We start from the raw sequence: 10,000 nt of genomic DNA on the forward strand, positions 1-10,000 counted from the left end.
CCACCATTGAAACGGAAGTACTCCAATATATCCGCAGCTTCCCCCCGCCAGGAACGGTTTAACGAGAGACGCGAGGCAGGTAGGGGGAGTGAGGGTGCAGGGGGGCGAGAGGTGAAGGGGAAGTGATGGGGAACAGGAAGGGGAAGTGAGGGACCAGGGTAACGAGAAGAGAAGGAGAAGGGAGGGAGGACAGGGAAGGAAGGAAGATGGGAAACGGAGAAGTGAAGAGGGAATGAGGGGAACAAGGAGGGGAAGGGAATGGAAAACAGAAATGGGGTGTGAGGGAAATGAGGAAAGAGAAGGTGAAGGGAAGGGGAACAGGGAGAACGGAAGGGAATTGAAGGAAGACGTGAGGGGACCAGGGGACGAGAAGGGAAGGGAAAGGAAGGATGGAATGATGGTAAACAGGGAAAAGAGGAATGAGAAGGGAAAAAAGAAGTGAGGGGAAACAGAAATAGGAAGTGATGGGAAAGGAAAGGGAAGGGAAACAGGGTATGGAAGTAGAAGGAAACAGCGAGGAGAAGGAAAGGGAGAAGGGAGGGGAAACTGGTGATCGTGGAGTGGGAAGAAGGGAAAGAGGGTATGGAGGTAGAAGGAAACAGCGAGGAGAAGGAAAGGGAGAAGGGAGGGGAAACTGGTGATCGTGGAGTGGGAAGAAGGGAAAGAGGGGGACTAAGATGATTGGAGAAGAGGAGAAAGGGTAAGAAGAGGGGAGAATAGTGAGGGATTTAAAATGAGAGAGGGCGAAGGAGGAGGAAGATTTTATTGCTGGGGGGGGAGGGGGGAGCGGGAGTACATTGGAAAAGGCGTAAAAGAAATGGAAGAGGAGAAGGAAGAGGAGGAGGAGAAAGGAAGATGTGAAGAAGGGAAGGGAAGAGAAAGGTTTAAGAAGGGAGGAAGAGGAAGGAAGACTAGGAGTAAAACGCAGAGAAGAGGAACATGGGAATTAGGAGAGGAGGAGAAGGAAGGAAGATGTGAAGAAGGGAAGGGAAGAGAAAGGTTTAAGAAGGGAGGGAGAGGAAGGAAGACTAGGAGTAAAACGCAAGGAAGAAGAACATCGGAATTAAGGGGAGGAGGAGGAGGAAGATGAAGAGGAGGAGGAGGCGCATTATATAAATAGGAGGATCTTTGTTACGTTTAAGACTTTACATTTTTCTTATTTCTTTTTCTTTCTTTCACTATTTCTTTCTGTCTTTCTTTTTTCTCCGTTTTTTTTTTTTCTTTTTTTTTTGCCTCATTGCCCCGGTTGTTGCGAGAGAGAGAGAGAGAGAGAGAGAGAGAGAGAGAGAGAGAGAGAGAGATTGTTTCTCCGCATGATGTCGCCTCGCTTTAATATGTGTGTGTGCGTGCGTGTGTGTGTGTTAAAAAGAGAGAGAGAGAGAGAGAGAGAGAGAGAGAGAGAGAGAGAGAGAGAGAAGTAAAGACAAAGGCACAGAAAGATAGACAAAGACAAGATTGAATAGAGTTTAATTTGTCTAAAGAAAAGAAGGAAATAAAGAAAACTCATTCATTTTCTCATTGCTTGTGGAGGAGGAGGAGGAGGAGGATAATGATGAGGAGACATAAGAGCGAGGTGATGAGTTACGAGGAGAATGAGGAGGAAGGAGGAAGAGGAGGAGGAGGAGGAGGAGGAAGATAATGATGAGGAGACATAAGAGCGAGGTGATGAGTTACGAGGAGAATGAGGAGGAAGGAGGAGGAGGAGGAGGTGGCGGAGGAGATCTTGTTTTCATGAAAAGACTCCTCTAGTACTGACACTCATCTTTAGGGAAATCTCTACACACACACACACACACACACACACACACACACACACACACACACACGAGTTTTTTTCTTTCTTTCTTTTTTTGTTCTCTCCCCATGTCTTGTACCCGTCACATTAAAGGCATTAGACAGAGAGAGAGAGAGAGAGAGTGAGAGTGACATCCTTTTACAACAAAAATAATCCCAAGAATGTCGAAACTCTAAACAGACTTTGCCTCTCTCTCTCTCTCTCTCTCTCTCTCGTATAAACACTCTTCTTTCCTTTGGGACGTTTGAAGGAGGTTAGGCGGGTAGGGAGGAGCGGAGGAATGGGTGGAGAGAGGAGGAAACAGTGAGAGGGGAAGGGAGGTCAGTGGAAGAAGGGAGAGACAGCAAGATGGGCGGGTGATATGGTGGAATGAGGGCGTGTAGAGATACGGGTGGAGTGGGTGGGAAGAGGAGGCTGGGGGTGGAAGAGGGTGGAAGGAACATGGGTAGACAGACACAGAGAGATAGACTGATAGATTGATATTTTATTGACCGCACCAAAGGAAAAATAAATACATAGCTACATATTACAGTGGAAGATGCAGGGCGATGATGTTGAGGAGTAGGTGGATGAATTAAGCGGAGATGGAAAGGAAGGAAGAATGGTAGGTGGAGAGGTTGGTAGGGTGGTGGAAGAGAGGAATATGGAGTGGAATTGAAGACAAAGGGAAGACTGTGGGGATTGGGTTACTGGGTTTACTGGGTGGAGGAAAGGATACAGTTGGCTAGACAGGGTGGAAGGAAGAGACACCAACGGAAGAACTGTTGGTGGAGAGGCTGGTGGGGTGGAGAAGGAGAGAAGTAAGAGTGGAATTTAATACGAGGGGAATAGTGAAGGGGTTAGGTTACTGGGTTTGGGTGGAGGAAGGGTTACGGGTGGCTAGACAGGGTGGAAGGAAGAGACAGCAACGGAAGAACTGTAGGTGGAGAGGCTGGTGGGGTGGAGAAAGAGAGGAATAAGAGTGGTATTGAAGACAAGGAGAATATTGAGGTGGTTAGGTTACTGGGTTTACTGGGTGGAGGAAGGGTTACGGGTGGCTAGACAGGGTGGAAGGAGAAGACAGCAACGGAAGAACTGTCGGTGGATAGGCTGGTGGGGTGGAGGAAGAGAGGAATAAGAGTGGAATTTAATACGAGGGGAATAGTGAGGGGGTTAGGTTACTGGGTTTGGGTGGAGGAAGGGATACAGGTGGATAGACACACTGGAAGGAGAAGACAGCAACGGAAGGACTGTCGGTGGAGAGGCTGGTGGGGTGGAGGAAGAAAGGAATAAGAGTGGAATTTAATACGAGGGGAATAGTGAGGGGGTTAGGTTACTGGGTTTGGGTGGAGGAAGGGATACGGGTTTCTATACAGAGTGGAAGGAAGAGACACCAACGGAAAAAAGTGTCGGTGGATAGGCTGGTGAGGTGGAGGAAGAGAGGAATATAGAGTGGAATTTAATACGAGGGGTTTGGGTTTGGGTGGAGGAAGAGATACGGGTGGATAGACACACTGGAGGGAGAAGACAGCAACGGAAGAACTGTCGGTGGATAGGCTGGTGGGGTGGAGGAAGAGAGAAATATACAGTGGAATTTAATACGAGAACACAGTGGGGTTTAGGTTACTGGGTGGATGAAGGAATACGAGTGGATGACAGTGAGGGCGTGGATGAAGGGGATAGGACAGGAAGGAGGCGGTGAGGGCGGGAGGCTGGTGGGCACTGGGCGGACGGGCGGAAAGATTGCTGGGACAAGGACTGGGGCGGAGGCAGACGAGTGACCAGGGACGCAGGATATGGATCACCCAGACTGACGTTCTCGTCCTCCCCGCCCTCGCCTCGCCTCACCCTGCTCCTGTAGCCGTATCTCAGACGCTTTCGACTCTCACAGTAAATATTTTCAAGAGTCACAAAGGAGATTGGTCTGGTTTTCATGAGTGTTTTCCACATTCATGGTGTATAAGCCTTGTCGAATTATCCTTAGGCTCATGAAACTACCCATGGAAATACCCACAACCTCTATATACGAAAGCCTTATCAAATGTGGGTGTACAAACTCCGAAATGACTGACGGCCCGCATATTCCTGAGATGTATACAAGTAGCTTCTTTTTACGTCGAACTGGTTTTCAATGAACGAACGGGTTTTCATGAGTGTTTTCCGCATTCATGGTGTATAAGCCTTGTCGAACTATTCTTAGGCTCATGAAACTACCCATGGAAATACCCACAACCTCTATATACGAAAGCCTAATCAAATGTGGGTGTACAAGCTCCGAAATGACTGACGGCCCGCGTATTCCTGAGATGTATACAAGTAGCTTCTTTTTACGTCGAACTGCTCATGTCAAGCCTGTTAGGAAACATACGTAGCCTCACTTGTACTTGCTTCTGTTGACCACGGCGGCACAAACTAAATAATGTTCATATTTTCAAACATTTCGGAGCTTACACGCCCACATTTGACAAGACTTTCGTGGACATTGTGGGTAGTTTTATAATCCTATTGATAGTTTAATGAGGCTACCATGAATATATAAAAAAAACCAACCCGCTTTTCAGAACCCGACTAATCTCTAATGTGGCCTTTGGAAACGCTTGTCGTGAGAGCACAAAGCGTCTGGGAACACGGGTCATAAAAGTACCACTCATCCCTGCCTCTACACAAAGGAGGAGGGGAAGCGAAGTGAAGTGGGGCAGCAGAGCGGGGGGAAAAAAAGTGAAGCTCAGAGGGTCTTAGCAGCATGTAGCAGCCTCGACAAGTACTGTAGAGAAAGTCCTTCAATGTACAGCGTATTAGCTTTGTGCGTGGGCCGCTGAGGAGAGGAAAGGAGAGGGATTTAGCGGAGAGCCGGACAAGTTTGAGACGGCAGTGTAGAGAGAGACCTCCAGTAGTGTGTTTTTTTATATTTTTTTTTATGTGAAAGTAAACATCAGCGAGGGAGAGAAAGACACCAAACTTTTCTCTCTCATCTCTCTCCTTCCTCCTCCTTCTTTTCCTTCTCCCAACATCAACGAGGGAGAGGAAGATACCAAACTTTTCTCTCTCTCATCTCCCTTCCTCCTCCTTTACCTCCTCCCAACATCAGCAAAGGAGAGAAAACATCAAACTTCTCTCCCTCATCTCTCTTCCTCTCCTCCTTTTCCTTCTCCCAACATCAGCAAGGGAGATAAGATACCAACCCTCATCTCTCATCTCTCCTCCCCCTCTTCTTCTTTACCTCCCAACATCAGCAAGGGAGAGAAGACATCAAACCTCTCTCTCCTCCTCCTCCTCTTCTCCTTTACCTCCCATCTTCAGCAAGGGAGAGAAGACATCAAACCTCTCTCTCCTCCTCCTCCTCCTCCCCTCTTTCTTTACCTCCTCCCAACATCAGCAAGAGAGAGAAGACATCAAACCTCTCTCTCCTCCTCCCCTCTTTCTTTACCTCCCATCTTCAGCAAGGGAGAGAAGACATCAAACCTCTCTCTCTCTCCTCCTCCTCCCCTCTTTCTTTACCTCCCATCTTCAGCAAGGGAGAGAAGACATCAAACCTCTCTCTCCTCCTCCTCCTCCCCTCTTTCTTTACCTCCCATCTTCAGCAAGGTAGAGAAGACATCAAACCTCTCTCTCTCTCCTCCTCCTCCCCTCTTTCTTTACCTCCCATCTTCAGCAAGGTAGAGAAGACATCAAACCTCTCTCTCTCCTCCTCCTCTCCTTTTTCTTTACCTCCCATCTTCAGCAAAGGAGAGAAGACATCAAACCTCTCACACCTCCTCCTCCTCCCCTCATTCATTACCTCCCATCATCATCAACGGAGAGAAGACATCAAACCTCTCTCTCTCCTCCTCCTCCTCCCCTCTTTCTTTACCTCCCATCTTCAGCAAGGAGAGAAGACATCAAACCTCTCTCTCCTCCTCCTCCCCTTTTTCTTTCCCTCCCATCATCAGCAAGGGAGAGAAGACATCAAACCTCTCTCTCCTCCTCCTCCTCCCCTCTTTCTTTACCTCCCATCTTCAGCAAGGTAGAGAAGACATCAAACCTCTTATCTCTCCTCCTCCCATCTTCAGCAAGGGAGAGAAGACATCAAACCTCTTATCTCTCCTCCTCCCATCTTCAGCAAGGGAGAGAAGACATCAAACCTCTCTCTCTCCTCCTCCTCTTCTCCTTTACCTCCCATCTTCAGCAAGGGAGAGAAGCCCTCAAACCGCTCTCTCCTCCTCCTCCCTCTTTCTTTACCTCCCATCTTCAGCAAGGTAGAGAAGACATCAAACCTCTTATCTCTCCTCCTCCCATCTTCAGCAAGGGAGAGAAGACATCAAACCTCTCTCTCTCCTCCTCCTCCTCTCCTTTTTCTTTACCTCCCATCTTCAGCAAAGGAGAGAAGACATCAAACCTCTCTCTCCTCCTCCTCCCCTCTTTCTTTACCTCCCATCTTCAGCAAGGGAGAGAAGACATCAAACCTCTCTCTCTCCTCCTCCTCCCCTCTTTCTTTACCTCCCATCTTCAGCAAGGGAGAGAAGACATCAAACCTCTCTCTCTCCTCCTCCTCCTCTCCTTTTTCTTTACCTCCCATCATCAGCAAGGGAGAGAAGACATCAAACCTCTCTCTCCTCCTCCTCCTCCCCTCTTTCTTTACCTCCCATCTTCAGCAAGGTAGAGAAGACATCAAACCTCTTATCTCTCCTCCTCCCATCTTCAGCAAGGGAGAGAAGACATCAAACCTCTTATCTCTCCTCCTCCCATCTTCAGCAAGGGAGAGAAGACATCAAACCTCTCTCTCTCCTCCTCCTCCTCTTCTCCTTTACCTCCCATCTTCAGCAAGGGAGAGAAGACATCAAACCTCTCTCTCTCCTCCTCCTCCTCTCCTTTTTCTTTACCTCCCATCTTCAGCAAGGTAGAGAAGACATCAAACCTCTTATCTCTCCTCCTCCCATCTTCAGCAAGGGAGAGAAGTCATCAAACCTCTCTCTATCCTCCTCCTCTTCTCCTTTTCCTCCCCTCTTCAGCAAGGGAGAGAAGACATCAAACCTCTCTCTCCTCCTCCTCCTCCCCTCTTTCTTTACCTCCCATCTTCAGCAAGGTAGAGAAGACATCAAACCTCTTATCTCTCCTCCTCCCAACATCAGCAAGGGAGAGAAGACATCAAACCGCTCTCTCTCCTCCTCTTCCTCCTCCTCCTCCTCCTCTTCTCCTTCTTTACTTCCCATCTTCGGCGAGGGAGGAGAAGACACTAAACTTCCCTCTCATCTCCTCCATTACATCCTCCTCCTCCTCCCCTTTTTTTTAGGTAGAGGAATATGTAGGAAAACAAACACACGACATACCCTCAGGTCGTTAGCAGGGAAGGCGAGCAAGATGAATAGATGAGAGGGATTGGAAAGGGGGCCGTGTGTGTGCGTGCGTGTGTGTGGAGGGGGATGGAGGTGAGGTGGTATAGAAGGTGTTTAAGCCTGCTCCCCTTTTTAACTCCCTACCCCTATACGGCCCTTCACTGTATCGGGTTTCTGGAGCGCTCCCTGTCTTTCCTTAACGTGACACCTCTATATTACCCCCCCACACCCCTTCTCTCCCTTCCTCTCTCTCCTTTTCTCCTCCACCCTAGACCTCCTCCCTTCCCTCTTCTCTTCTTCCCCTCCACGCTGAACACCTGCCCGTAAAACAAAGCCTTCTCCTTCCTCTTTTTTTTTTTATATTTTTTTTATCTTCAACATCCTCCCCCTCCTCGTTTTCCTGTCACATTCTTCTCATACATTTCTTATTTATTGTATATTCATTCATTCTTTCATTCATTCAGTTTTTAGTTTCATTCATTCATTCATTCATTCATGCAGTCCGTTCATTTGCCCTTCCTTCCTTCTTTCCTTCTTTCTTTTGTTACTGGTTTTAGTGGTTTATTATATTAAGGATCATTATTATGCACCTTTAACTTTTTGTAAACGCATATGATATTAACTTTGATATTAAATGTTTGGCGCCATATGACCACTGTAGTTGCGGCGCCATCAATATCAATACCCCGGTCAATTAATCACTCCTTCTTTCCCTCCTTCCTTTCGTCTTTCCTTCCCTCCTTCTCTCTCTCCTTCCTTTCGTCTTGATATTCCACTCTTTCTTTATTTCCTCCACTTTTCTCCAGCCTCCTTCCTTCTTTCCCGTCACTCTTTTCTGTCTATTTCCTTTACGCTTTTCATTAACCTCAAAGAACTGATCCCCTTCACTTCCTACCCCGTTCATCTATTCTCAACTTCCTTCCCTTCCTTTCCCTATACATGTCTTCATTACCTAACCCAGCTCCTCCCTTCCTTTCCTGACCCCTCCCTTTCCTTATGTACCCCTCCTTTTCCTTCCTTCCTGACTCCTCCCTTTCCTTTCCTTCCTGGTTTCCTTTCCTCTCCCCTCCCTTACCCCCTCGCCCCCTTTCCTCCCTCCTCCCCCTCCTCTGCATTCTTTATATAGGAGAAACAGTTTTGTGGGGTTTTAAGTCGGTTTTGAGTCCTTCGTTAAATCTATCTCCTTTAACGAGAAAAAGATACGTCTCTCTCTCTCTCTCTCTCTCTCTCTCTCTCTCTCTCTCTCTCTCTCTCTCTCTCTCTCTCTCTCTCTCTCTCTCTCTCTCTCTCTCTCTCACACACACACACACACACACACACACACACACACACACACAGATACTGCGTACTTTCAGAGAGGAAAAACTCGTGCTTTCTCGATATAAATTTGCAAGAAGAGAAAGAAAGAAAGGGAAAGGGAGTAACGGGAAGTAGAAGAGAAGCAAAGGAAATGGAAGACACAAATAGGAAATGAAAAGGAGGGGAATGGAATGGAAAGGAAAGGAAAAGGAGGGACGGAGAGTTAGTGAAACAAATTGAATGGAAGAAAAATATATAGGAAAGGAAAGCGAGAAGAATGGAATCGAATGCAACGGAAAGGAAAGGGAGGGGCGAAAAGTTAATGTGGAGTAAATGGAAGGGAAGTTGAAAAAAAAATGAAAGCAAGGATAACGAAATGGAACGGAAAGGAAAGGAAAGGAAAGTTAGTGAAGTAAAGGGATTGTAAGAAAATATAGGAAATGAAAGCAAAGGGGAAAGCAAAGGAAAGGAAATTAAGGGACGAAAGGTAATGTGAAGTTAAAGGAAGGGAAGAAAAAACATAGGAAAGGAAAGCGAAGGGAATAGAAGGAAAGGGAAGGGAAGGGAGGAACGAAAAGTTAGAGAAGCAAAGGAAAGGGAAGAAAAATATAGGAAAAGAAAGGGAGGAGAATGGAGTGGAAAGGAAAGGAAAGGAAGATACGAAAGGTAATGTGAAGGAAAAGGAAGGGAAGGAAACAGGAAAGGAAAGCGAGGGAAAGGGAAGGGAAAGGAGGGACGAAAAGTTAGAGAAGCAAAGGGAAGGGAAGAGAAATATAGAAAAATAAAGCGAGGAGAATGGAGTGGAAAGGAAAGGAAAGGAAGGGAGGGACGCAAGAGAAGAAAGAGAAGCAAAGGAAAGGGAAGAAAATATAGGAAAAGAAAGCGAGGAGAATGGAAGGGAAAGGAAAGGAAAGGAAAGGGAAGGGATGAAAGGTAATGAGAAGTAAAGGGAATGGAAGAAAAATATAGGAAAAAGGGAGGAGAATGAAGTGGAAAGGAAAGGAAAGGAAAGGAAGGGTCAAAAAGTTAATGTAAAGTTAAGGAAATGGAAGAAAGATATAGGAATTGAAAGCAAGGATAATGAAAGAGAATGGAACCGAAAGGAAAATAAATGTATATACCTCATTATTTACTTTTACCTGCCGCTCCCTAGGCCTACGTAGGAGGTATCGCACGTCCAGGTGAAAGGAGAGTCGCCCTGCCTATATATGACCCGTGTGTGGGCGGGGGTGGAAAGGGGCGCCCGTCTATAGGCCCGCCCTACATTGGTGGTGGTGGTGGTGGTGGTGGGTGGTTTTTAAAGGGAGACTAATAGGTTACGCTTTTTGCTTAATATTTTTGTTTTGTTTATGGTCATCATTCACCAGAGAGAGAGAGAACTCCACATTATTTATTTACTTCAATATTAATTAATTTCTACACGGATATAGCGAGTAAAATATTTAAACCTACGAAATAAACATCCTATTATCTCTCTCTCTCTCTCTCTCTCTCTCTCTCTCTCTCTCTCTCTCTCTCTCTCTCTCTCTCTCTCTCTCTCTCTCTCTCTCTCTCTCTCTCTGTATCTCTCTCTCTCTCTCTCTCTCTCTCTCTCTCTCTCTCTCTCTCTCTCTCC

This window comes from Eriocheir sinensis, chromosome 12, assembly GCF_024679095.1.
Source record: "Eriocheir sinensis breed Jianghai 21 chromosome 12, ASM2467909v1, whole genome shotgun sequence".
Taxonomy (NCBI): Eukaryota; Metazoa; Arthropoda; class Malacostraca; order Decapoda; family Varunidae; genus Eriocheir; species Eriocheir sinensis.